The sequence below is a fragment of the Notamacropus eugenii genome, chromosome 7 (genome assembly GCF_028372415.1).
Source record: "Notamacropus eugenii isolate mMacEug1 chromosome 7, mMacEug1.pri_v2, whole genome shotgun sequence".
Lineage (NCBI taxonomy): Eukaryota > Metazoa > Chordata > Mammalia > Diprotodontia > Macropodidae > Notamacropus > Notamacropus eugenii.
In genome coordinates, this window is record NC_092878.1 from 40,771,247 (window position 1) to 40,795,315 (window position 24,069).

Here is a 24,069-nt window from a genome sequence, read left to right on the forward strand (position 1 = left end):
GAGAGACACGAAGAGTACGCTGATTCTGAAGTCAGAGGTCTTAAGTTCAAATTCCACTTCTGATTTTTAATATCTGAGTCACCATGGGCAAGTCACTTAAATTCCCTGGGCTTGGTTTCCACATCTATAAGATCAGAGGGTTAGAATATATTCCCTCTGAAATTCTTTACAATTCCGGATCTAGAGATCAATGATGTGACATGTTATGTACTGAAAGAGATAAAAAAAAAACAAAAATAAAAAGGACATTATATATATATATATGTACATGTATATGTATATCTATCTATCTATCTATCTATAGATAGATAGATAGATAGATAGATAGATAGATAGATAGATAGATAGATAGATATAATTATTTATAGCAGCTCTTTTCTGGTAGAAAAAAGGAAATTGAGAGAATGGCCATCAATTGGGGCATGGCTAAACACACTTTGGTATGAGATTATGATGGAATACAATTTTGCTAAAGAAATGATGAGCAGGATGCTCTCAGAAAAAAAACCTGGCAAGACTTCTATGAGCTGATGCAAAGTGAAATGTGCTGTGTACAAAGTAATAGCCATATTATAAGATGATCAGCTATGAATGACTTAGCTATTCTCAACAATACAATGGTCTAAGACCACTCTGGAGGACTTATAATGAAAAATGCTAACCATCCCCCGAGAAAGAGCTGATGGTTTCTGAATAGAGATTGAAGCATACTTTTTTTAACTTTATTTTTCTTGAGGGTTTCTTTTGTCTATGTTTTCTTTCACAACATGACTATTATGGATATGTTGTGCACGACTACTCATGTGTAACATATATAGAATTATGTACATATGTAAATATACACATATATACATGTACACATACATATACATATATCCATGCACATATACATTCATACTCATATATATGAATATGAGGGTCTTTGTCTTTATGTATATGTCTGTCAATGTCTATATATAATATATTTATATATTCTGCATTACATAATTATACATTACATTACATGAATTCATATAAATATTGTATATTTATAAACGTAAAACCAAAGAATTTTAGCTTGTTTCATCACACCAGGACAGGTTATTCCCTTAATTCCTACAGTAAGTACTTCCCTTTATTATTTTTGCCTCCCTTCAATTGCACAGGTTGGCTATTTCAAAAGAAGCCTAAATAATTCCTAGTTGTGAAGGGCTGAATCAAACAATACGGTCAATATGTTCCATGGTAAAGGAGTGTTAGGGGAGAAATGATTCTGTTTGCCTCTCCAGACAGGGCCTTCAGTCCAATAACAAACTGCTAAACTTAGCGTTCAAAAAGGGAGGTCTTAGCTTACCATGAACATACTTTATTATGTGTGCACAGTGTTCTTGGACAAAAATATTATCTTTAGAGTGACCTAGTAGGCACAGCACTAGGCAATGAGTTTAAAGAGCTATGTTCTTATCTTGAATATGCTATTACCTACCTATTTATCCATGTTCAGACTACTCATGCTCTCTTTGGTGCAGTAACTTAAGAGAATGAAAGATATGCTTTCTACCTCTTAACAAAGTATAAGCACCACGAGTGTAAGCTTTGAGTTCGATCTGAATTTGAATTCCCTTGGTGTACACAGTTGTGCACTATGTTCCATACATAGTAGGCACTAAATATTGTCTTCTAAAGTGAGAAGTGAATGATTGTTATGAAAATTTTTTAAAAGTAAAAGACTTTATAACATTCCCTAACATCCTATGTCCTGGATCTACAGTACGGCAGGTAAAAATTTCCTAGAAGCCTCCTGAATTATCCCTCTCTGGCTCCCATAGCAAATATCCTCTGGAAACTATCTGGAAACTTCAAGAACAGATTTCCACAGATATGAGTAAAAGTAGTCTATTTCTTATACAAGCACTCAAGTTATTGCATATATTTGGTAGACTTTATTACCAAGAGAAATTGAAGGAAATATGTAAAGAGCTCTTAGAAGCTCATAAATAATCCAAATGATTTTCTCCTCTCGCTAGTTAAATGTCCCATTATATATATATATACATATATATATATATATATATGTATATATATATTTTTTTCAGTACTTAACATTCACTTTCACAAGAACTTGAATTCAAAATTTTCTCCGCATCTCTCCCCACCCTCCACCCCAGGACAGCATGCACCCCATCCACTCCTCCCTCCACTATTTCCTTCCTTCTATTACCTACCCTTCTTCCAGCCCCCTTACCCTCTATTTTCCTATAGGGCAAAATAGATTTCTACACTCCATTGCCTGGATAGCTTAATTTAAAGTTGCATGCTAAAACAATTTTTAACATTCATTCTTAAAGCTTTGAGTTCCATGTTCTCTCCCTCCCTCCCCACCCACCCACACTGAGAAAACAAGCAATTCAATATAGGCCATAGTTGTGTATGTTTATCCTTTGTTGCCAGAGAAGACCATGACATCAGAGAAATGGTGGCATGACTTGCCCTTGACTTTGTTTTGACTGAGGGAGGGCTGTGCAGGTCATCAGCCTCACTTCTCCTCCAGAGCCATCTGAATCCAGTGACCAGATATTCATCAGGATGACTGGAGATGACCCAGGATGAGGCAGTTGAGGTTAAATGACTTGCTCAAGGTCACACAGCTAGTGAGTGTCAAGTGTCTGAGGTGAGATTTGAACTCAAGTCCTCCTGACTCTGCACTGGTACTCTATCCACTGTATCACCTAGCTGCCCCTAGGTCATACATGTGTAACAATGCAAAGCACTTCCATAATAGTTATGTTGTAAAAAGCTAACTACATTTCCCTCTGTCCTATCCTGCCCTTCGTTTGTTCTATTCTCTTCCTTGATCTGTGCTTCCACAATAGTGTTTGCTTCTGATTATCCCTTTCCCCAATTTGCTGTCCCTTCTATTATCTTCCCTCTTTTTATCCCCTTCCCCTAAGTGTTCAAATGTGCATCACTTTGTCCGTCTGGTAACCTATTCTTTGACAAGACTCAATCTGCAAGTTTCATTGTTCTATGCTGAGGGTTTAATCTCCAACAGAAAGAAGATAATCTTGAGGTTTCTAGTCAAGACTAGCCAGAGCCCATTGTGTCTGAACAACTTATGGGCATTGCATGTGGAAAAAGTCCAAGGTATCATGCCTTATCTGCTGTTTCTCTAGCTGCAAGGAAATGCGGGTGATCTTTTTCCTCTAGAATAGAGCTTCTTAATCTTTTTGTGTAATGGACCCCTTTTCAGATTAATGTTTTTAACAACAAATATATATAAATATTTATATATATACACACACATATATATATATAGTTGCACATATATATTTATATGTATCTATATATAGTTAAAAAAGAACACAATTATAATAAATTGTGGTCATCAAAATACTTTTTAAAACTTAGATCATGGACCCCAGGTTAAGAGCTCCTTCTTGGGAAGTCTGATACTTACCTGGAAAGTCCCCTTCTCTCAGTAGAAGCCTAGATTCTGTTATTCTCAAATCTAGGACAAGATTAATGATACCCAGATTTTCCAACTCCTTTTGTGAGAAGACTGGGTTCTGGGAGTACCCTGCACAGGGAATTTCTCCTTTCTTCAGGAGGTAGAGCCTCAAGCTCTTTTAGCGTTCAAACCACATCTGATGAATAAAAAATATTTTATTAAGCCATATTCTGAACCAAACAATGCACTAATTCCTGGAGATACAAATACCAGAGCATAAATAGCCCTGGACCTTAAATAGCTTACATTTTAAGAGGAGACTATACACAAAGGTTGTTGCTAGAAAGAGGCACTTTGGTCCAGAAATTTACAAGCATAGTGAATAGAGTGATAGGGTAGTACAAGTTAAATTTTAAGGTCTATTTCCTAATATGGGTAGCAATTAAAAAAAGAAACAAACAACAGAAAAAAATTAAAAAGTAGCAAATGAGTAAAAAAGTTAGGAAAACTTAGAAGTAATGGATATATACTTTTTAAATATGGAAAGGAGAAAAGTACAAAGGCAAAAAAATTAAGATTTTCTTTTTTAAGCTCTAGAAGTGTTTTATGCAAAGTATGGAGCTCATTTCTGTCTCCACTAAGGAGAGTAGAAGATGCTTTAATTATAAGAGTAGGTACAAAAATAGACTTCCTAATCTTTCAGATTATGAAACATTTGAATAGGTTACTATGAGGTCTTAAATTTGCTTCTCAGGATAGCTTTAAATAATATTTAGAAGCCATAAATATTTAGGCATAATATGACCTGAAGGCAGAGGAATTGACTTGATGACTTATGAAAGTGTCTTATAATCTTTGCTGCTGTTATCCTTCAAAGAAGATGGCTTACTAAAACAAATCAATATCCCAATTTCTTTTCACTCTTTTTAAAATTTATTTTTTATTTTAATATTTTATATTTATTTTCCACAGTTACATGTGAAAACAATTTCTAACATTCGTTTTTAAAACTTTGAGTTCCAAATTCTTGCCCTCCCTCTTCCCCAAACCCCTTTTTAAGAAGGCAAGCATTCATATACAGGTTGTATATGAGGAGCCATACAAAACATATCCATAATAGTCATGTTGTGAAAGAAAATATAGACAAAACAAATTTTTGAACTTAAAAGAAAAGTAAAAAAAAAAGTTTTAATTTGTATTCAGACACCATCAGTTCTTTCTCTGAGGATAGATAGCATTTTTTATCATGTCTTTCAGAGTTTTGTCCTTTTCCTCTTAGAAACTTTTCAAAGTCTTATGCATATACTCAGACTTCACCTCACTCTGGAATTAGACTCCTTTGAATATGGACTACTCTATCTGAAAACTAATTAGATGTGTTTTCTTTTTAAATTTCCTTGATTTACTAACCTCATTTATATTTTTGAGGCTATGTTTTTACAAACCTAAATAATCTTTGTAAATGATTATGTGTTCTTGCTCCAATGCTCCCCAAGAGACTTTGGGATCACATGCATTGACTTCAGTCCTTGGAGTTAACCTGAAATGATCCTTTTTCTCTCTGATTCTTTGTTTCCACCTTGGAGTTTTACTCTGAGTAAGTTCCCCTGAATAAAACTTAAATGACTTGTATCTATATTTTTCCTCAAAATAATCAACTATGTCCACAACCACTGCAAAGTCCTTAATATACAATATTTTTAAATCAGTTATGGACCAATCTTTATTTTCCTTACCAAGGAATATGACTCCCATCAGCCCATGCAGAAAGATAAACATTATCGTTATACTAGAGATTAAAAGAGACATTAAATAAATCAAATAGTGTTCAAAATAGAGAAATATTGACATTCAAATAGTCTATTAGAGTACCCTCTTCTCCCCACCTTCCACCCTTAGAGGGTAAAGACACTTTACTTTGTTAGATAACTGAACATGTATTTCCCATTTACTTTAGCCCTCCCATATACAGGTTAGCAAGGTTCAGATCTCACTGAGCTCCTTTAACTCTGTAGAATGTCTGAGTTTTAGGGTGTTTCTCTGGTAAGGATCTATTTCTTCTAGAATCATACTGCTAAGGATATTTTTTTTAAAAATTGATTGTTTTATTTGTCTAGGAGACTGGTACTCAACTCTCAAACTCATAAGCATTTTAAGAACTCTCAAATTCAGGAAACCTCAGATTCACAACTGCCCATGAGGTAATACCAAAGGCATGGAAATGTTCATTTGCAAGAACTTTAGTCTGTGACCTGTGCCCACAAAAGGAAACAAAAAGGCAGAAAGTACCTAACAACTAGCGGTCCTTGATCTCCCTTTTCAGGCCATCTAGATAAGCACCGAAGTTTACCATCTCTTCCTCTTTGTAATTGTCATGTTGTGCATTTGGTAGTTGGGGATGGAATGAAGGGAAAATATAACACTTCCTGCATTCTAAGGAGTAAAAGACTGGACAGCCGCAAAGTAGAGAAACAGTGGTAGGGATGGGAGTTAGAGGAAGACTAAGATATTTCACAACTCATTTAGTGTAGACCATGGGGAAGAGATAACTCTTCCTGAAAAAGGGTCCAACCTTTAAAGAATCTGGTGAAATAACCATGTACCTTACCGGCAGACTCATTTTATGGAAGACTAAAAAGAGGAGTTCTTTGTGTCTTCTCAACAAAGGGCTAGGATGTATTTCTACCTACATGAAGAGAACCCCTTCCAACACATGGAACTTTGTTGGAGGGGACAATTCAGACTATTATAATCTAATCAGACTGATTGGTAGACTCCTAACACTGAATAAAGATTCCACCTAGACACACATGCAAATGCACACGCACACACACACACACACACATGCACCCTCATAGTTCAAGGGAAGGACTGCTAGCCTTTTAATATAGAAGCATTTCTTTATTCTTGGTTAAATAGCAAGTAGGATTGACTAACTGAGATCTGGAAGCCTGATGTTTATTGCTGTATCTTGAGGGGAAATATGTATCCTAATTACAGCATGTATAGCATGTGTCTAAATGACCTTGATGGATCGAATGTATCTGATTATTTCAGGACAGAGAACTGGTGGTAGAAAGAATATGTTAATATTATTAGACCACATGCATTTTTTTCATCATGGAAAGATGCAGATATATATCTTGCACTGTAATACATACATAAAATAATGGCACTTGAAAGGAAATTGGAATATTTCTTTCTCGCAATTTTCCATTTTTAAACTCTTTCTTAGATGTCATTATTTAGCAACATTTATTCTTTAGAAGTTATTTATTTATTCACTCTCTATATGGTAAGTGCTGCCTACTAGTTTCCAGGTCATTCTCTCTTCTTTCCCAAGAATTTGATTACACTTTCTATTTTTTATTACTCAACTTTTGAGCAATTATATTAGGACACTTTAACATTCCTATTGATGCTCCCTCAACTTCCTGGGAAGTTGGAGAACTATCCTAACTTCACAGATCCTCAGTCACCTCAGATTCTATAACCTATTCCTCAACTCTGCCTCAGTTACACATAGAAATGCTCACTTGCTACTTGTGTGACCTTGGACATGTCATTTAACTCTTGAACTACAGTTTTCTTAGCTGTAAAATGAGGAGTTGATTAGATGACCTCTAATAATCCTTACTTCTCTACTAGGATAATAAAAGTAGAGTAGAAGCGTCTTTAAAATCCATTTAATTCAAACCCTTCATTTTTCAGATAAGTCACTGAAGCTCAGAGAACCACGACTTGCCCAAGATCACACAAGGAATAAATGACAAAACCAGAATTTGAACATTGCCTTTGACTCCAAATTCAGTGGCTTTTTTTTCCATTGTATTATAGCGTTTCTTTACCTATGAACTTAAGTAATTTAATTATGAGAGTTTAAAGGTCCCAGGAGATGAATTGCTAAAGGCAAAGGTTTGTTGTTCTTGTTATTGTTTGACTTTGGTTTTTAACCGGAATTATTGGTCCATCTAGAAAATTTTTACCTTTCACATTAAAATTGTTTTTAGTCTTCATGCCTATAATCCATTAGTCTTCTGAAATGACTATTCTCAAAGACTCTTGAAACCTTGCTTGTATTTATGAGAAAGAAAAAGAGTAGTTTGGATATCTAATATTTTTTTTTTTGAAAGTACAGTGTAGGAGATTTAAGTAGCTGTCATTTAGCACTGTTGCATAAGGAAACCAAGGCAAGACTTAAATTATTAAATCGCCCTTGTTTACTGCCTAATAAACACATTGCCTATACTTGAGTTGTGGGAGTAAAGGACTCACTTTGTCTCTGTTTTGTAAATATTTTAAAATGCAATGTCCATACTCATAGTTTGCTTCTTCAATTACTTTTTCCTTTACACTGACAAACCATCTAACACTATTTAATGGCCTCTCCTAGAGCTCTTCATGATTCAGAGTCTTCCAGCTGTGACAAATCAAAAGGCACCTATGTATTCTTTGGGGGTTTTATTTGCAAAAATGTCAAAAATTCAATTTAGCTTTGATTTTGAAGCACATAAATCTTCACAACCTTTTATGCACCAATTAACTGGTAAAAGTTGAATGTGTCATTTAGGTCTTTTAGTCTTTTTTTTTTTTTTTGCTTTAGTTTTGCTTTGCTTTGGTTAATGGTCTTTTCTGTTTTCACATTGAAATGAATTTTAAAGGGTCTCTGTGCAGGCCTTCCTTTTAAAACACAAAGAATTTCTCATACGCAGGAGTTTTCCTGGAATCATTTAAATCTGGCAACATTTCAGCCATCCGAAATGATCAGAATAAGATCATGAGAGTGACCTCTGGAGTTAAGCCAAAATTGAGTCAACAGGGCTTTACTATTTGTTAGGCACTATGCTAAGAGTTGTAGATACAAAAAAAAAATGCAAAAAAAAAAGTCTATCTCAAAGGATCTCACAGTCTAACATGGAAATCAACATATAAAAGACTATGTACGTAAAAATACAAAGAAATGAATGGAAGATAATCTCAGGAGGAAGACACTAGTATTAAGAGGAATGGAAAGAAAGGCGAAAACAGTCCTTCTCAAGGATCTCACTATTCTAATGAGGAAGACAAAACATAAATATCTATCTCTATTATTTTCTCCATCTCTTTATCTCCATTTCAATCTCTTTCTATATCTATTATCCATCAATACAAGATACATTCAGAGTTATTGTTCTCTACTCATTTGATTTCCACCCTCCACATAGTTGCCAAAGTGATCTTCCTAAAGCAGGTCTGACAAGACAAACTCCTATCCATAAATAGATAGGTGAATAAATAGATAATTAAATGACTAAATAGATAGATTGGTGGCTCCTTTTCACTTAAAGGATCAAATATAAAGTTCTCTGGTATTCAAAGACCTTTATAATCTGTCCACCCCACCTTTCCAGTCTTCTTGCACCCTCCATCCCTCCGTGTACTGTTGAATATAGTGACACTGTGCTCTTTGCTGTACTTCCAACAAGACGTGATCTCCTAACTACAGTTATTTTCACTGGCTATCTCCCATGCAAAGACTGCTCTTTCCTCATCTCTGCTCCTGGCTTTTCCGGCTCTCTTCAAGTCAATTTCACCTTGTGCAGGAAGCCTTTCAACATCCCTCTTAGTTCTAGTGCAGTCCTTTTGTTGATTACTTCTGATTTGTCTTGTATGTCGTTTGTTTGTGCAGAGTTATTTATATAATTTGTACACATTTATTTGCAACCTATTAGGTTGTGAGCTCCCTAAGAGCCCGTAAGGACTAATGTTTGTCTTTACTTTCATTTCCAGGCCTTAGCCAAGTGCCTTGCACATAATAGGCATTTAATAAATATTTCTTGACTGATGTCTCAGAGGAAAGACCTTAGAATTAAGGAGGACCAGGAAATACCTCTTACCAGAAGCAGGATTTTAGCTGAGATTGGAAGAAGCCAGGGAAACCAAGAGATAGAGATGGAAGAGGGAGAACATTCTGAACAGGAAAGACAGCTAGTGAAAATTCAGTCAAGAGAGAGTATCTTGTCTGAGGAAACTGAAAAGGCTCAGAAATGATGAGATTAAAGAATGCTTTCAAACAAATGGTCCTTACTACTACTACTAGATATACCCCATTCTTTTTTGAAGCTGTAAACTCTGGGTTTTAGTATTGAATATCTCAGAAATTTTGTTTGGTGGGATTCTGGCAAATATCTAATATAACTCCTGATTCCTCGCCCCAATGCCTTTCACTTATTTATCTATCTATCTATCTATCTATCTATCTATCTATCTATCTATCTATCTCTCATCTATTTATCTATTCATTCATTTAGTTAGTTTTATGCAAATGAAGACAAAGGAACACAGAGGGAGTTTAATATGTTTTACCCTGATTACATAGACAGGATAGAACCCAGATTTTTTGATGCTGAATCCAAGGCACATTCTACTTCCCTTTTCTCCCCCAACCATCTTTGTGTTAAATGGCAGTGAATAGTAGTGGGGACAAAACAACACTCATTTTGGAATTTAAACTCCAGGATTTAGATCCCAGTTCTACTTATGACTAATGTGACCTTGAGTAAGCCACTTCTACTTTCTGAGTCTGCTTTTTCACTAGCAAAGGAATATGCCACATTACCTATAAGACTTTCTTCTAGTTCTAAATCCAATAAACCGATTTATAACCAATGGATTATATTAATTGTCCATGGAATTTCCAGTAATCTTAACTAGATCTCTACCTTTAAAATGGCCAGAAACCATGTAGTAAATCAAATTGATCTAGAATGAAAGTCTCTGCCCTTTTAGAAGATAAAAGACATCCTTTAGAATAACCATTAGTTCAGAACAAAATGACGGCTTTTCCTTTGCATAGAAAAGGATGATTGCTGCTGTTTGGATTTCTTCCCTCAGATTCATCAGTTGGACTTAAATCATTTGTGAAGGCTGCCCTGAGTTCCTCTTTGTCATTTGCTGACTTCCCATTCTCATTCTTTAACTTTGGGAGCCAAGTTTCCACTTAATCTATTATTCCTGGACCTTAGACATGGTAATTAACCCTGGGGATGGAACTTAGTCAAAAATGCTTTCTGAAAACAGTGCTGCATTAGGAAAAATTTTAATTGTGTTCAGCAACATTTCTTAATTTAATCTATAAGGTTACAGTATCTTCCCTATCAATCAATAACCATTTAATTTCTGGATGAAGGATGAAATGATTTCCTCTGACTGACTTGGCAAAAAGACATATACACTTGGCCTCTAGCTCACCTTGAAAGTTCCTTACCCAAAATACTCTGGGTTTTAAGGAAGTGGGGGTGGTTTTGTAAAAATGGATCAAGGTATTCTGAGTTGGTAGCCAAGACAAGTGGCATGACATATTTCTTACAATGACATGGTTTGAGGCTTAGGTTTTATATGAAGCAGGTTGAACATAGGACTGAAATAGAGATTTGGAGCTTGAGGGAAAAAAGGATACATTTCTTCTATGCTTTATGTTGTAAATTAAGTAACAGATGTTTTTGACTCATAGCCTAAAGTTCTTTACCTGGGGTGTGTAAAGTGTTGTTTTTTTTTTTTTTTTGAATTTGACAATTATGTTCCAATATCATTAGTTCTGTGTATTTTACTTCATGCTTTGAAAAAATATTTTTCTGAGAAGGGGTTCATGGGAGTCACCAAACTGTCAAACGAGCTTATTAAAAAAAAAAGTTTAGGATCCCCTGCTTTAGGGATTTATAAAGTTATAGAATGATGAGAGGTATGTTGGGGACCTTAGAGATCTTAGAGTGGACCTGGATGACATTAGAGGACCTCATTTAAAGAATGAAGTGAAGTTTTGAAGATTTGCCATGAATCATAGCTAATGGGATTTTGTTTTACTTTCCATATTTTTATTTTTAATAAAATATTTATTTTTTTCTTTCATCTCCTCAGTTTAAAAAGAAAAACAAAAAAAATATAACAAACATACACAATTATGAAGAACACATTTGCATGTTGACCATGTTAAAAATGGTAGGTTTCATTCTACATCATGTGTGTGCATGCGTGTGTATGTGTGCATGTATATATGTGTGTGTGTGTAGTTAACATGGTTCCTCTTGGTTACTGCTTTGATTAGAGTCTCTTGAAAAGTTGTTTGTACTTCCAATGTTGTTACTGCATAATTTATTCCCTTTATTCTCTCTGCATCAGTTCATGTATCTCTTCCACTATTTCTTATTTCAGAAAACTGTTTCATAACATTCATATAATATAATTTGTTCCCCAATTGATGGGCATCCATTAGCTTTCCAGTTCATTGCCATTACAAAAATAACTGATTTAAATATTTTGATATGTTATTCATCTACAAGGTATGAGCATAGAAGTATTATTGAATAATATGTATTAATAAGTACCAGCATTTTAGTGACTTTTTGGGAGTAGTTCCAAATTGTTTTTCAGAATGTCTGGATCAATTCACAACTCTACCAATAATACATTAATGTGCCTGTTAAAAGCATAGACTTTAGAGTTGACTGATATATTACTGATCACCTAGTCCAATCCTTTCATTTTAATAATAATATCTAATATTTATATAGTGCCATTGTATGTGCCAAGCACAGTGCTAAATGTTTTAGAAATGCTATCACATTTGATCCTCACAACAATCCTGGGAAGTAGGTGCTATTATTATCTCAGTTTTACAGATGTGGAAACTGAGTTAAACAGAGGTTAAGTAATTTGCCCAGAGTCACACAACTAGTAAGTGTCTAAGGACATATTTGAACTCAGGTTTTCCTGACTGTAGGTCCAGTGCTCTAACCACACTTGCTCACTACCTCACAACAAAGGCAGGACTCAAAGCCTGTTTTCACATTTAATATTCTTTCCACTCTATCTTGCTCTCCTTGCCAAAATCTGAAGTTCATGACCACCTCAAGAAATAACCCTCTCCGAGAAGAGATGCCTGAGATGAACCACCCTGTATCCTAAGCCCTTACTTTTAGGTATATATTTCCTCAAAAGGCAAAGTCTATGAGAAAATCTGAGAATGTTTATTTTCTCTTTTTCCAGGCCTCTGAAACACATTCTTTTAGCCATGCTGTGGAATCATTTTAAATTCTCACCCCCTTACAGACATTTTTTTTTTACTCGTGCCTTGTTAATATGCAGATTACAATGGCTGGTCTTTAAAAGGGTATCAGCTGAGCATTTATCATTCAATCCAATGACTTGAGGAGAGTTGAAAAGCAAAGCTTGTGGAACACCATTCATAGATAAAGCACACAGGAATAAAACAACTGAAGGACAAATCTGTTGATTTCAGTACATGTTGTTTAGCAAAGCATTACCAGAGGCAATAGGTACACAAGGTCAGATCAGCATCAGAAGTGCTAAATAATATTCATTTACAATCTTCACCAAACTAAAAAGGATGGCATGATTCTGAATGTCAAAGACAATTTGAATAGTGTGATTTTTTTGACCCACAATTTAAGGCAAAGACTTATTCTAGGAGATAATAGAGACTGGATGAATTAGAAAGCTATAGCTGGATACAGAAAGACGGGGAACCTTTTAAAGACTAATAGATGAAACAGACAGTTCAATGCAGATAAATGCAGAATAATGATGCCTTTGATGGGTCTTTATCACAGAAGGCCATGTTCGTCATAAATTATGAGCAATAAAATAGGGAATTTCAGAGTCAAAAGACAACTCTGTATCATTAGTGAGTGATGAGATGTAGAAAGACAAAAAAAACAAATAGGAAAACATAAGATAATGATTTCTTTGATGAGTCTATCAACTGTCTCTGTGCCATATAAAATGTCTGCAATATAAAAATTGAAAGATTATGGGGAAAAATAAAGAAAAGCCTAAGACTAATAAAATATGGTAATGTAATGGCACCCTCCCCTCCAAAAAAGAAGGAAGCAATAGATCTATGGAGAACAAAGTACTGGTTTCATTACAGCTTTACTGAGGTCAAATTCAAACACTAAGATTTTCAGAATTTCTTGGTCTAAAAATGTACATGCAAAATATATACTAGTAAGGGCTTGTATTTGGAGAGACACAGAATAATATATCTTGAGTAACATTATGAATAGTATGGGCATGTCTCTGTTAACCCTAGGTGGTACTGCGATAGAGTAATAAACAGTCACTTAACTGTTCCCTGCCTCAGTTTCCCCTTTTGTAAAATGACAGGAAGAAAGGAAAGAAGCATTTATTAAGCACTTACTTCTTGCCAGGAACTATGCTAAGTGCTGATGGTATAAATACAGGCTTCAGTAACCAAGGAGCTTGCTTACATTCTAAAGAGGGAAGATGTGACACAAAAGGAAACTGAAAAGGATGGTATAAAATCAAAGCATCTGGTGCAGGTTTGGGGAAGAAGGTGATTTTGAAGTCCAGAAATCAGAAACAGGCCAGGAGGAGAATGAAGGTTGACTTAAACCCCTCCAAAAATAGAGACCCAGAAAGAAATACACCAATGGGAGAAAGGGATTGGCCTTGTGGAGATATATCTCTGGTCAAGTAGGTTGCATGATGGTTGAGTGTTCCAAGATGAGAAACCTCCAGATTCTGAGGGAAGTTCCAGGATGAAACAGCAGCAGACAACGGTTTGGAGTCTAGGAGTAAATAAAAACAAAACAAAGCAAAATAACAGGTTGTTGTTGTTAGAAGCAATAACAATAATAAACTAACATTTATATAGAAAACCTTGAGGTGCTGTGCAAATATTTATCATTAGTAGCAGTAGTTTTATCATCATCAAATATATATATGCATATATATATATTGCTGAAAGGTTGTATAAAAATGAAATCATTATTCAAATGCAAGAGAAGATTCATTAACTTAATGATATAATTCATTCTTCTGTCAAACATCTAATCCTTTTGTGAAGTGAACAATCACCAATTGATATATCTCACAAATGAGAATTTTTATATATTATTTTCCTGGAATTTGAGTTTATAGTAGTTGATATCAATAAAATAGGGTTGATTTCACAAGGCGTATTGCCTGCAACTGATTCGATTCTCTTGCTTGCTTTTCTTGGTATTTAAAAGGTTGACATCAGATGGATAACGTTACCTGTTACAGTCATAGGATTTAGAAGCAAACAGTGCCCTTAGATGTCATTTAGATCAACTTATCAACTTTCGCATTTTATGGATGAAAAAATTGAAGCCCAAAGACATGAAATTACTTTTTTAACAGATATGGATAACTGAGAGAGTTAAATGAACATAAGCCAGTGAGCTGTATTTTTTCTCTAAAAAATAGAAACAGCATGAATGTTGATTTATCACTGATTATGTTTACATGTTATCTTTGAAAGAAAATGCTGTTTGAAGGAGAATTTTTAAAAATGTTATCTTTTGTTTTTATATCATCTAGATTGTCCCTGTATCTTCCCCCTTTTCCAGACAGTCAAAATAATAAAAAAATAATAATAATATAGAGTGAAATAATAATAGAGAAATAATAGTAATAATGGTGATGAAAAATAGAACATCAGAAGACAATTCAGGAAAACCAATCAATACATTAAAAAATCTTACATTATATGTTATATGTAATATATATGTATTATGCGGACCCTGATCTCCATAAAGGAGTAGGGGAGAGTGGTGTTATTATTGTTGCTTTCATTATTTTTAAGGTCAAGCTTGTTCTTATAATTTTAGATCATTTGGTTTTGATTGTTTCGTGGTTACTATTCTTTTCATTTCCAGTGCTGTAATCATGGTACATATTGTTTTCCTGGCTCTGTGTAAAGAGGAATTGTAAGATACTTAGCTGAAAACTGGACTGAAAGTCAGGATTTCTAGACCAATAGTTTGTAATCTTGGGCAAGACACTTCAACACTCTAGCCCTCACTTTTCTCATTCATCAAATGATGGGGTTCAATTAGATACTCTTTATGGTGCTTCCTAGATCTTGAATTTCATGATTGCAAACAACATACCTAGGCACAGATGGGCATCTTCTCTATGTTCTTTATTTGTTTTCCGTTCCTACTGTACGTTCTTGGATTGCCAATTTTTTTGGCTCTTTTTGTTTGTTTGTTTTTTTTGTGGTTCTATTTTATGATTTTTTAGATTTCATGGTTCTGTTCTTAGAGTGACAGACTTTTCCAGCTTGTTTTCATTTTGAGTTAAAACAACAACAACCACCAAAAATAAAGAAAAATAAAATCTCTGGGGAGGATTTTATACTAATTTTCTTTTACGAAGTAAGGCTGGGCTTTTACAATCCTAGCTTTATCAGTGGTTCCCAAGCCAACTTTCTACACCAGGTTTCTGTTCTTTTCATGATCTGAATATAAGGCTTTTTCTGACAACATATCTTCTCCCCTCCCCTGCCCCAACTCCCCACCTGTCTTTTGTTATATAGGTCTATGATTTAAAATTGCCCTTATAGGCTCCAAAATGTGGAGGTCATGCACTCCTCTATGGACAGATAAGTGATGTAATGCATAAAACACTAAGCTTGGGTTCATATCCAATGTCAATCTAGCTGTGTGATTCTAGGCAAGTCATGTCATCTCTGTTTGCCTCAGTTTCCTAAATTTCAAAATTTTGATGTTAATTGCACCATTTCCTAAGGTTCTTTTGAAAATCAGATGAGATAATATTTATAAAATGCTTAGCACAGTGCCTGGTGCACATTAGACACTTAATAAATTATTATTCCTGTATCCTCCCACTTCCAATCAAAACATCAGTTTTATTTCAGGGAAGAAGCATCTGTGTGATTCCTCTCCAACTTGATTAATTTCCATACTTGCCACTCCTTTCTAATGAATAGTCGATCTATATTTTGTAGATGTTTGCCAAATGTACTCTCCTTACTCCTCCCCCTTCCTTCCTAGTTCTACAAAAGTTGATGGTTAAAAGTGATTTCTGAAACTAGACTTTTTCTTTCTGAACTGTGGAAGCCTATTTTAAAGAGAAAAGAACAGAACGGTTAAAAAATAAAAACAATTACATGGTCATGTTCTCAGAGGGGAAGACCTGCCCTTTAAAAAAAGAAGAAGAAGAAGCAATTACTTGCCACAATAAGACCTCTGAGTTCCCTTGGAGGTTTGATATATTCATTTATACTTATGGGAGTCTATCCTCTGCCTATTGGTATCATAAATGAATTGGTCTTCTGGGAAATATCATTGATGAAAGAACTTCATAAGGCTCACATAAAGGAATTGGGGATTTTTAGCCTAAAGAAGAGAAGACTTAGTGAGATCATGATAGCTGTTGTCCGGTCTATGAATGCTTATCCCATGGAAACAGGATTTGATTTGTTTCTGTGGGCCATAGAGGGCAGAACGAGGTAAAAGCTGCAGAGAGATAGATTTTCACTGAATATAATGAAACATTTCCTTAACCATTGAATATAGCTTCTTCAAGAGCCAAGTCAACATGCATTTTTTTAAGCCATGTAGCAGGAATTATCCTAAGTGCTGAGGATAGTAAGAAAGGCAAAAATAAAAACAAAAACAGCCCCAACCTCAAGGAGACCACATTTTAATTTAGGGAAGGCAACATACAAACAACTATCTTGATACATGATATGTATACAAGGGAAACTGGAGGTAAGCATGACAGTGTCTGTTCCCGGAAATCTTTAGGCAAAAGCTAGATAAACAATTTCTAGTGATGTTGAAGGTATTCCTGTTCAGATATAAGTTGGACTAGATAAAATAGTAAGCTTCCATCTCTGAGGTTTTTAATTCTGTAATATCTCTGAATGTTGTTTATAGATGGACATGAGTTGCCCTCCCACCATTATTTTCATGAGGTGGTAGTCATTTTTACCTGAAATATCTGTTCTTCCTTTCATGTAAGTAGTCTGTCATCTTTATCTTACCTCAACTCATCCCATCTATTCTACTTTAATGGTATTTTTCTCCTGGTACTATAGACAATTTCCTCTGTATTTTTGCTGCTTTTTCAAGGGCACCTATCTGTTTCTTATATCACTCCATTATTTCCTTTGACTACCTGGTCTTTTTTTCTATAACCTTTAAGACATTCTCTTTCTGAAAGATTGATCACACCAGAAGTCCAGTCATAGAGGAATATACTGAACAAGGGAACTCTGACCACCAATTAGTTTCTGATAAATTCCCAATCATCTGAAGTCTCATATCTGATTCCCTTTCATTTGAGCCTGATGAAATATGAGAAGTTATGGGAGTCAAATCCAATCTCTGATTCTTCAGAAACTCACTGCTCTTCAGTTGGTCAATGTTCTAAGCTCTTTATTTCACTTTACTTTCCTGTTGCTGTCTTTATGACCATTTTAGTATTCAGTACTCCCTTCTCCACTTATTTTTTAATATGAAAAACAGAAGAGACTAGAGTTAAAACTCAGATGATTCCAATTGTATTCTTATTGATATCTCTGGTAAAAATAAGAAAAAAATGTTGGTTGAAAAATGTCAAACTGTAGGCTACATGAAGTTTTTTTTTTTTTTTAAGCCTTGTTTTTATTTTATTTTTTTCATGGGGATGATGGTGTTATGTGGGTGCCATTGAACTATGCTGTCCAGGATGCCTATGTGTATCTGTGAAGGCAAACCAGGAGGACCAGTTTGCTTTCTCATCTAATTTACAATATTACCAAGAGTTTGAGCTTTCTTCATTTACTAAGTTCTCATTTATATATTTCTTCCTTTTATAGTTATCTATTCATCTATCTATCTATCTACAAAAATGAATTTAAAATATGGGCACTTAATCTTTTTTTGAACTATATTGTCGGTCTAATGAAGCCTGTGAACCCCTTCTCATAGTAATGTTTTTTACATGAATAAAATGAAATATGTAATATTAGAAGGGAAATCAGTTATATTAAAATAAAAATGCATTTCACCCCTGTAATTTATTCCCCAGTCTAGAAGATGTGTAGGTTTTGAAATTATTGTTAGAATAAGCATATCCCAACTGCTAGTCATATATCAGAAGAAGGCCAGATAGAGAAACAAAGGTTCCATATACACCATAATATTCATAACAGCACTTTTCATGGTAGCAAAGTATTGGAAACAGAGTAGAGGACCGTTATTTGGGGAATAACTAAATAAATTGTGATACAAGAAAATAACAATATACAAATGCCACAAGGAATAATGAATGTGAAAAATCCAGAGGAACATGGAAAGAAATGATTTGAACCAATATGAAGTGAAATAACCATAATCAGGAAAAGAATATATACAAGAGCTATAGCAATGCAAATGGAAAGAACAATAAAAATCAAACCAAAAGCTAAGTAATGATAAGAATGAAGCTTTTGCCTGAAGAAGGAATGTAGAAATGTACTTTCCTCTCCAAATTATTACTAAAATGGTTATTGACCTTAACTGTCAGTTCATTCCTCTTCAAATCACAGTTGGGAACTGCTTAATACAAACAATGAATCCCTTAAAATGCTCACAATATTTGAATTGACAATGTATATTTCCATTGAATTGGGGGGAAATTACCACATTTTAAATAATCATAACTTCAAATAGTGTACATTTGAATATCCGTGACTACTTGAGCGGATTTATTGTTGTCACTACTTGGGACCTAGAAGTGATGTGTCTCTTATTCTTTTTAGTTAAATTGATAATAATCCTTTGAATCACATGATATTGAAAAGGAAGGATAATGAGTCTCAGGTATATGACAGAATCAAAGCTGAAATAATTAACTGGTTAATTACTGTATTTGAACAGAAGTGAGGAGGACTATGGGTGTGGAGTATTATATATATTGTAATATAGTGTCCTCAGTTAAGGTATTTGTGAGTGTTTCTGAACTCCTTTTCAGTCTCACTTTCTGTTTTATTGTTTGATACAAGGGATTGTTCACTCAGCAGGGGAGAGGAGGCAGACATTTGAAAATGAAGGTAATGTTGAAAAAAGAAAAGATATCAACAAATTAAAAAAATGAATGAACAGATTGATGGCCTGAAGGGTGAAATTTAATGTTTCAATTTAAGGGTGATGGTGCCGCCTCTGCCTTAATCTCTCTTGTGTTTGTTTCAACTGCATGGTGACATAAACACAATCTATCCCCATAGTAGTTTGTACATTAATAAACCCATCATAAAAGCTGAATTACGCATGTGTACTTTTCCTCAAGCTGTTAACAAATGCTAATGATCTTTCCTGGAAGTGACAGATGCACTGATACCTATATAACCTCCCGGATGGGAGTTTAATGAGTTGGGTATTTTCAAAACTTTGGAAAGCTTGAGGTTGTTGTTTTTTTAATTTTTCTTTTTTTTGTGTGTGTATGGTTCTTTAGAGTGAAAGATTAGCATTCCTCTAAAGATGATCATTTACATCTTTTTGTTCATATCTTATGAAAAGCTCAGGAGAGTTAACTTCTTCCTATAATAATAAGAAGAGAAGAAATTCCAGTCAAAGAAATGTAAAGAAAAGAAAAAGTACTCACACTGTGCTACAGAGGCCTCTCACCTTCAATGAACCACACAGAGAACTGTACTGTCTGATCAGCTCAAAGTTCTGGCTCTGGAATTATTCTACATACTCCCTCCGATTTGTGGCCTCTTTTTCAACACAGCCAGCACCTGTTGAGGAGGGAGCCCTGCTGGGTGAGTTTCCACAAAGTTAGATGATCCAAATTATATAACATTTTGAGCACCAATTGCACTGGCAGAATATTATCATAATAGCCCTACCTCCTGAGCTTTTCCTGATTACCTGTATCTTACCTCCCAAAGGGAAAATGACTTCAAAGAATGAACCTCTTGCCTGTCTTTTAAAAAGATTCAGCAACTTCAAGCTGCAAACTCTCCCAGCATGTTCTTGACACAAACAATAGTGACAGAAAAGGAGGGTGAGCCTTCTTAGAAGTCCACGAGTACATGAAAGCCGAACTAACCCTGTGGATGCACTGTGTCATCAGAGCTTCAGGGCTGTCTCTGGATATGCCAAAGCAACTTATTACAAGCCTTTTCTTTAAGGAGGTTAGCCCATACAACCTTTTAAAAAATCCAGTCTCTTCCTCCAGAGTCCATTTCAAAAGTCAACTGGATTTTAAAAATAAATAAATAACTAAAAAGACTCGCCAAACAGTGCTTGCCCAAATCCAATTGAAACTTTTAATTAGTCTGATGTTATTTTTAGGCTGTCTCAGAGCTCCCTAATTGAGCCCTTTGCAGTTGTACAAACAAATAGAAACCTTGTAAGATCTTGAAATTCCTGATAGTTTACTAATGAAGTCAGCTTGGAAATTTCTTCATTGAATATTGTAATTTGATTGCCATCTTGTTCTGATTGGACCCTGGTTTTGCATTTAAATGAGCACATATTATTTGAAATGCAAAACAGAGTGTTATCTGGGGTATTTTGCTAGAACAGACAAGATTAAAAAACATCTAATGTTCCATTTTATAAAAACATTACAAAATGGAAGTGCGAAGTAGACTTTTAAAATTTATTAGTAACAGCTTACAATAATTGGACATTAATTAATGCCAAATTACAAGACATTTCTGTGGAAATGCATATTACATCCTCTCCATCAGTACTCAACAGATTCATTAGTATTATTCTTTTCATAGTGGATACATCCCAAAAGCGCTAACAATGATTTCTTACTTACTGAAGCATCTCTTCAGCATAAAATGTTAGTCTTCTGAATTCAGCCTCTGTTAAAACCATCAGCAACCAGAGATACTGCGATAGCTGACCTTGAATATCATCCATTTAAAACAACAACACAACAACAACCCTGGTATAGGAGAGCTGAGCCCTGAATCAGTGTCTGTGATAGCATGTTCCAATGCTTTGATTTTTGTCAGACTTTCTGTTTTTAGATGGATTTGAGAGAATTTTCTGACTCTGCTGCCTGCTAGTATTATTTCCCCATTGTAGATCTGTCTACATAGAAAATTGTTTTCCACAGCACTAAGGAATCAGAAGATTACAATGTTTGGGGAAGAGACTATGGTGTCTACCAGCCATCTCTCTATTTGTTTGAGTATTTCCTGATCTCTCTCTTTCTCTCTCTCTCTCTCTCTCTCTCTCTCTCTCTCTCTCTCTCTCTCTCTCTCTCTCTCTCTCTCTTCTCTCTCTCTCTCTCTCACACACACACACACACACACACACACACACACATAATTTACAATGCCAATCTTCACACCCCACATCTCCCTTGTAGGATGCTATCCACAAATGACCACCAAAATGGTGCCTTAGCTAAATTCGTATCTTATCTACTCCTTGGGAAGGATGGAGGAAAGGAAATTGGGAGATTTATTTTGAAGAGTTTTGTTAATGTATTGAGAAAATTATTGTGATCAGGAAAGAATTGCCTTCTCTGGGACCTAATATATAGAAATGAGAAAATCAGTTTAATGCCTGAGACATTCAGACTAACGATAATGGTGAGTGATTGGAGCCACAACAAAATCGTGGAATTCATAGAATCACAGAGTTAAAGACCTTAGTATCCTTTTGGTAAAATCCGTTAACTGAACAATAATCATCCTCTACAAAAGGAGCTTTCAACCTATTTGATGTGTACATGTATAGTCTATTGAAGTCTTTGCACTTCTTCTCAGAGTAATATTTTCAAATGAATAATATAAAATATATAGGTTTATAATTAGAATTAAATATTTTGAATATATATTTATATTTTAAAACCACATATGAACATAAAATACATTCAAATATATTGCATCCTATATCATACATATTTTCAAATAGTTGATATAATAAAATATATATAAATACATATTAAAATAGGAAAATATTTTTTAAATCAACTTAAGGAACCTAGGCTAGGAATCTTAGCTCTACAACATCCCGTACATATATTTATCCAGTCTCTGTTTGAAGAACTTTAGTGATAGAACTCATCAGCCCCCAAGCAGTTCATTCCATTTTTGAACAAATCAAATGGCTAAGAAATCTTTATTTAGGTCAAGCCCAAATTTGCTTCTCTGGAAATCTTTAACTTTTTGTAATAAGAGGCCATCTCATCCTTAGAACAGAGAAAACTTGAGGTCCATAGAAATTAAGAGTCTTGGCCAAGTTCACAGAAACAATTTATAAAAGAACTGGGATTTGAAACCAGTTTTTCATTTCACAACTTCACAATTCCTCCTTCTAGCTCCTAGACCCTCAATATCATGCTCTACCTCAAGCATACTTAGCTATAAAAAGGAAATTCTCTAAATGGGAGGGAAGTAGATCAGACTAACTTCCTCCCTCCCTTCCTTCTGCCTTCCCACCTGCCCTTCATCCTCCTTCCTTCCTTCCTTCCTTCCTTCCTTCCTTCCTTCCTTCCTTCCTTCCTTCCTTCCTTCCTTCCTTCCTTCCTTCCTTCCTTCCTTCCTTCCTTCTCTCTACTCCATGTCTCACCCAAACTGGAAAAAATTACAATGCCACTCAGAGACCTGCTTCTACTGTAATCAACACAGATGCTTTAACCAATTCCATTTTGAACCTGGGCAGTTCCACTCCTCTTTGGCTAGCATTGTGGCCTCTCATATCTTGGGATTTACTGCATTGGTGCCTGATTAACTTTAGAACTGCTACAACTCAAACTGCTGAACTGAAGTGATCCATCAGCCTCATCCTTTGGAATCACAGGGTTGCTCTGTTTGTCCTTCATTTTTGAAAAGGACCATGACATCAGGGAAATGATGACATGACTTACAGTTGACTTTGATTTGATCAAGGGAGGGCTGTTCAAGGTCACCAGTCTCACTTTCTCCTCCAGAGCCATTTGGATTCAGTGACCAGATATTCATCAGGATGACTGGAGATGGTCCAGGATGCAATGGGAAACCCTAGTCCTTTTAGGCTAAGGCCTTTTCAGGTACTCTGAGTAAGGTAATGCCCATTCAGTGAATAGATCTCTTTAAGAAGTACATCAAGGAATGGCCCCTTTAATTAGAAAAGAAAGGGAAAAAAATCAAGCCAGGAGGGGAAGGCCCTCAGGGTTGCTGTGCCAAAGTGAAAGAGTTACTATTCACAGTTACTCTAAGTCAGGAGGGCCCAAAATACAGCAATGAAGTGGAGCTTGGGCAGGGACTTACTGTTGTTCAGTCTATGAGTTTTAGAGAGAAAGAAAGAAAGAGAGAAAGAGACAGAGAGACAGAGAGAGATAGAGAGAGAGAGACAGAGAGAGAGAGAGAGAGAGAGAGAGAGAGATAAATACAGCCAGTAAACCCCAAGTTAACTGGTTCCTATGGAGAGAAGGAGAGGGAGAGGGAAAGGGAGAGGATGAGCTGAATCACAGGGATTACAGGCATGAACCACCAATTCTGATTCCTATAATTTTCACATAATATGTTACAAATTTATCTGAAGATAGATTTTGTTCTCCTTTCCTTAGCTTCTCCTGGATCAACAAATTGCTAATTATTAATATGGGAATAATTATGAGAAAGACTATTTTTCACAGAGACAAGTTGTTAAGAATGAGGGCAAAGAATGAATTAGAAGATGGTAAGGTGGAAGTGACCTATGAGTTCATCATTGAAGGAAACTTGGATTTTGCTGGGCAGATATATTAAGAATGATCAGAAACCCTTTCTTCATCCCTTCTGGCTCCCAAAGCCTCCCCTCCTCTTCAAAAAAATCTTTGTGTGTATGTATATACATATTCTATATGTGTGCATAAATCCATGTGTGTATATA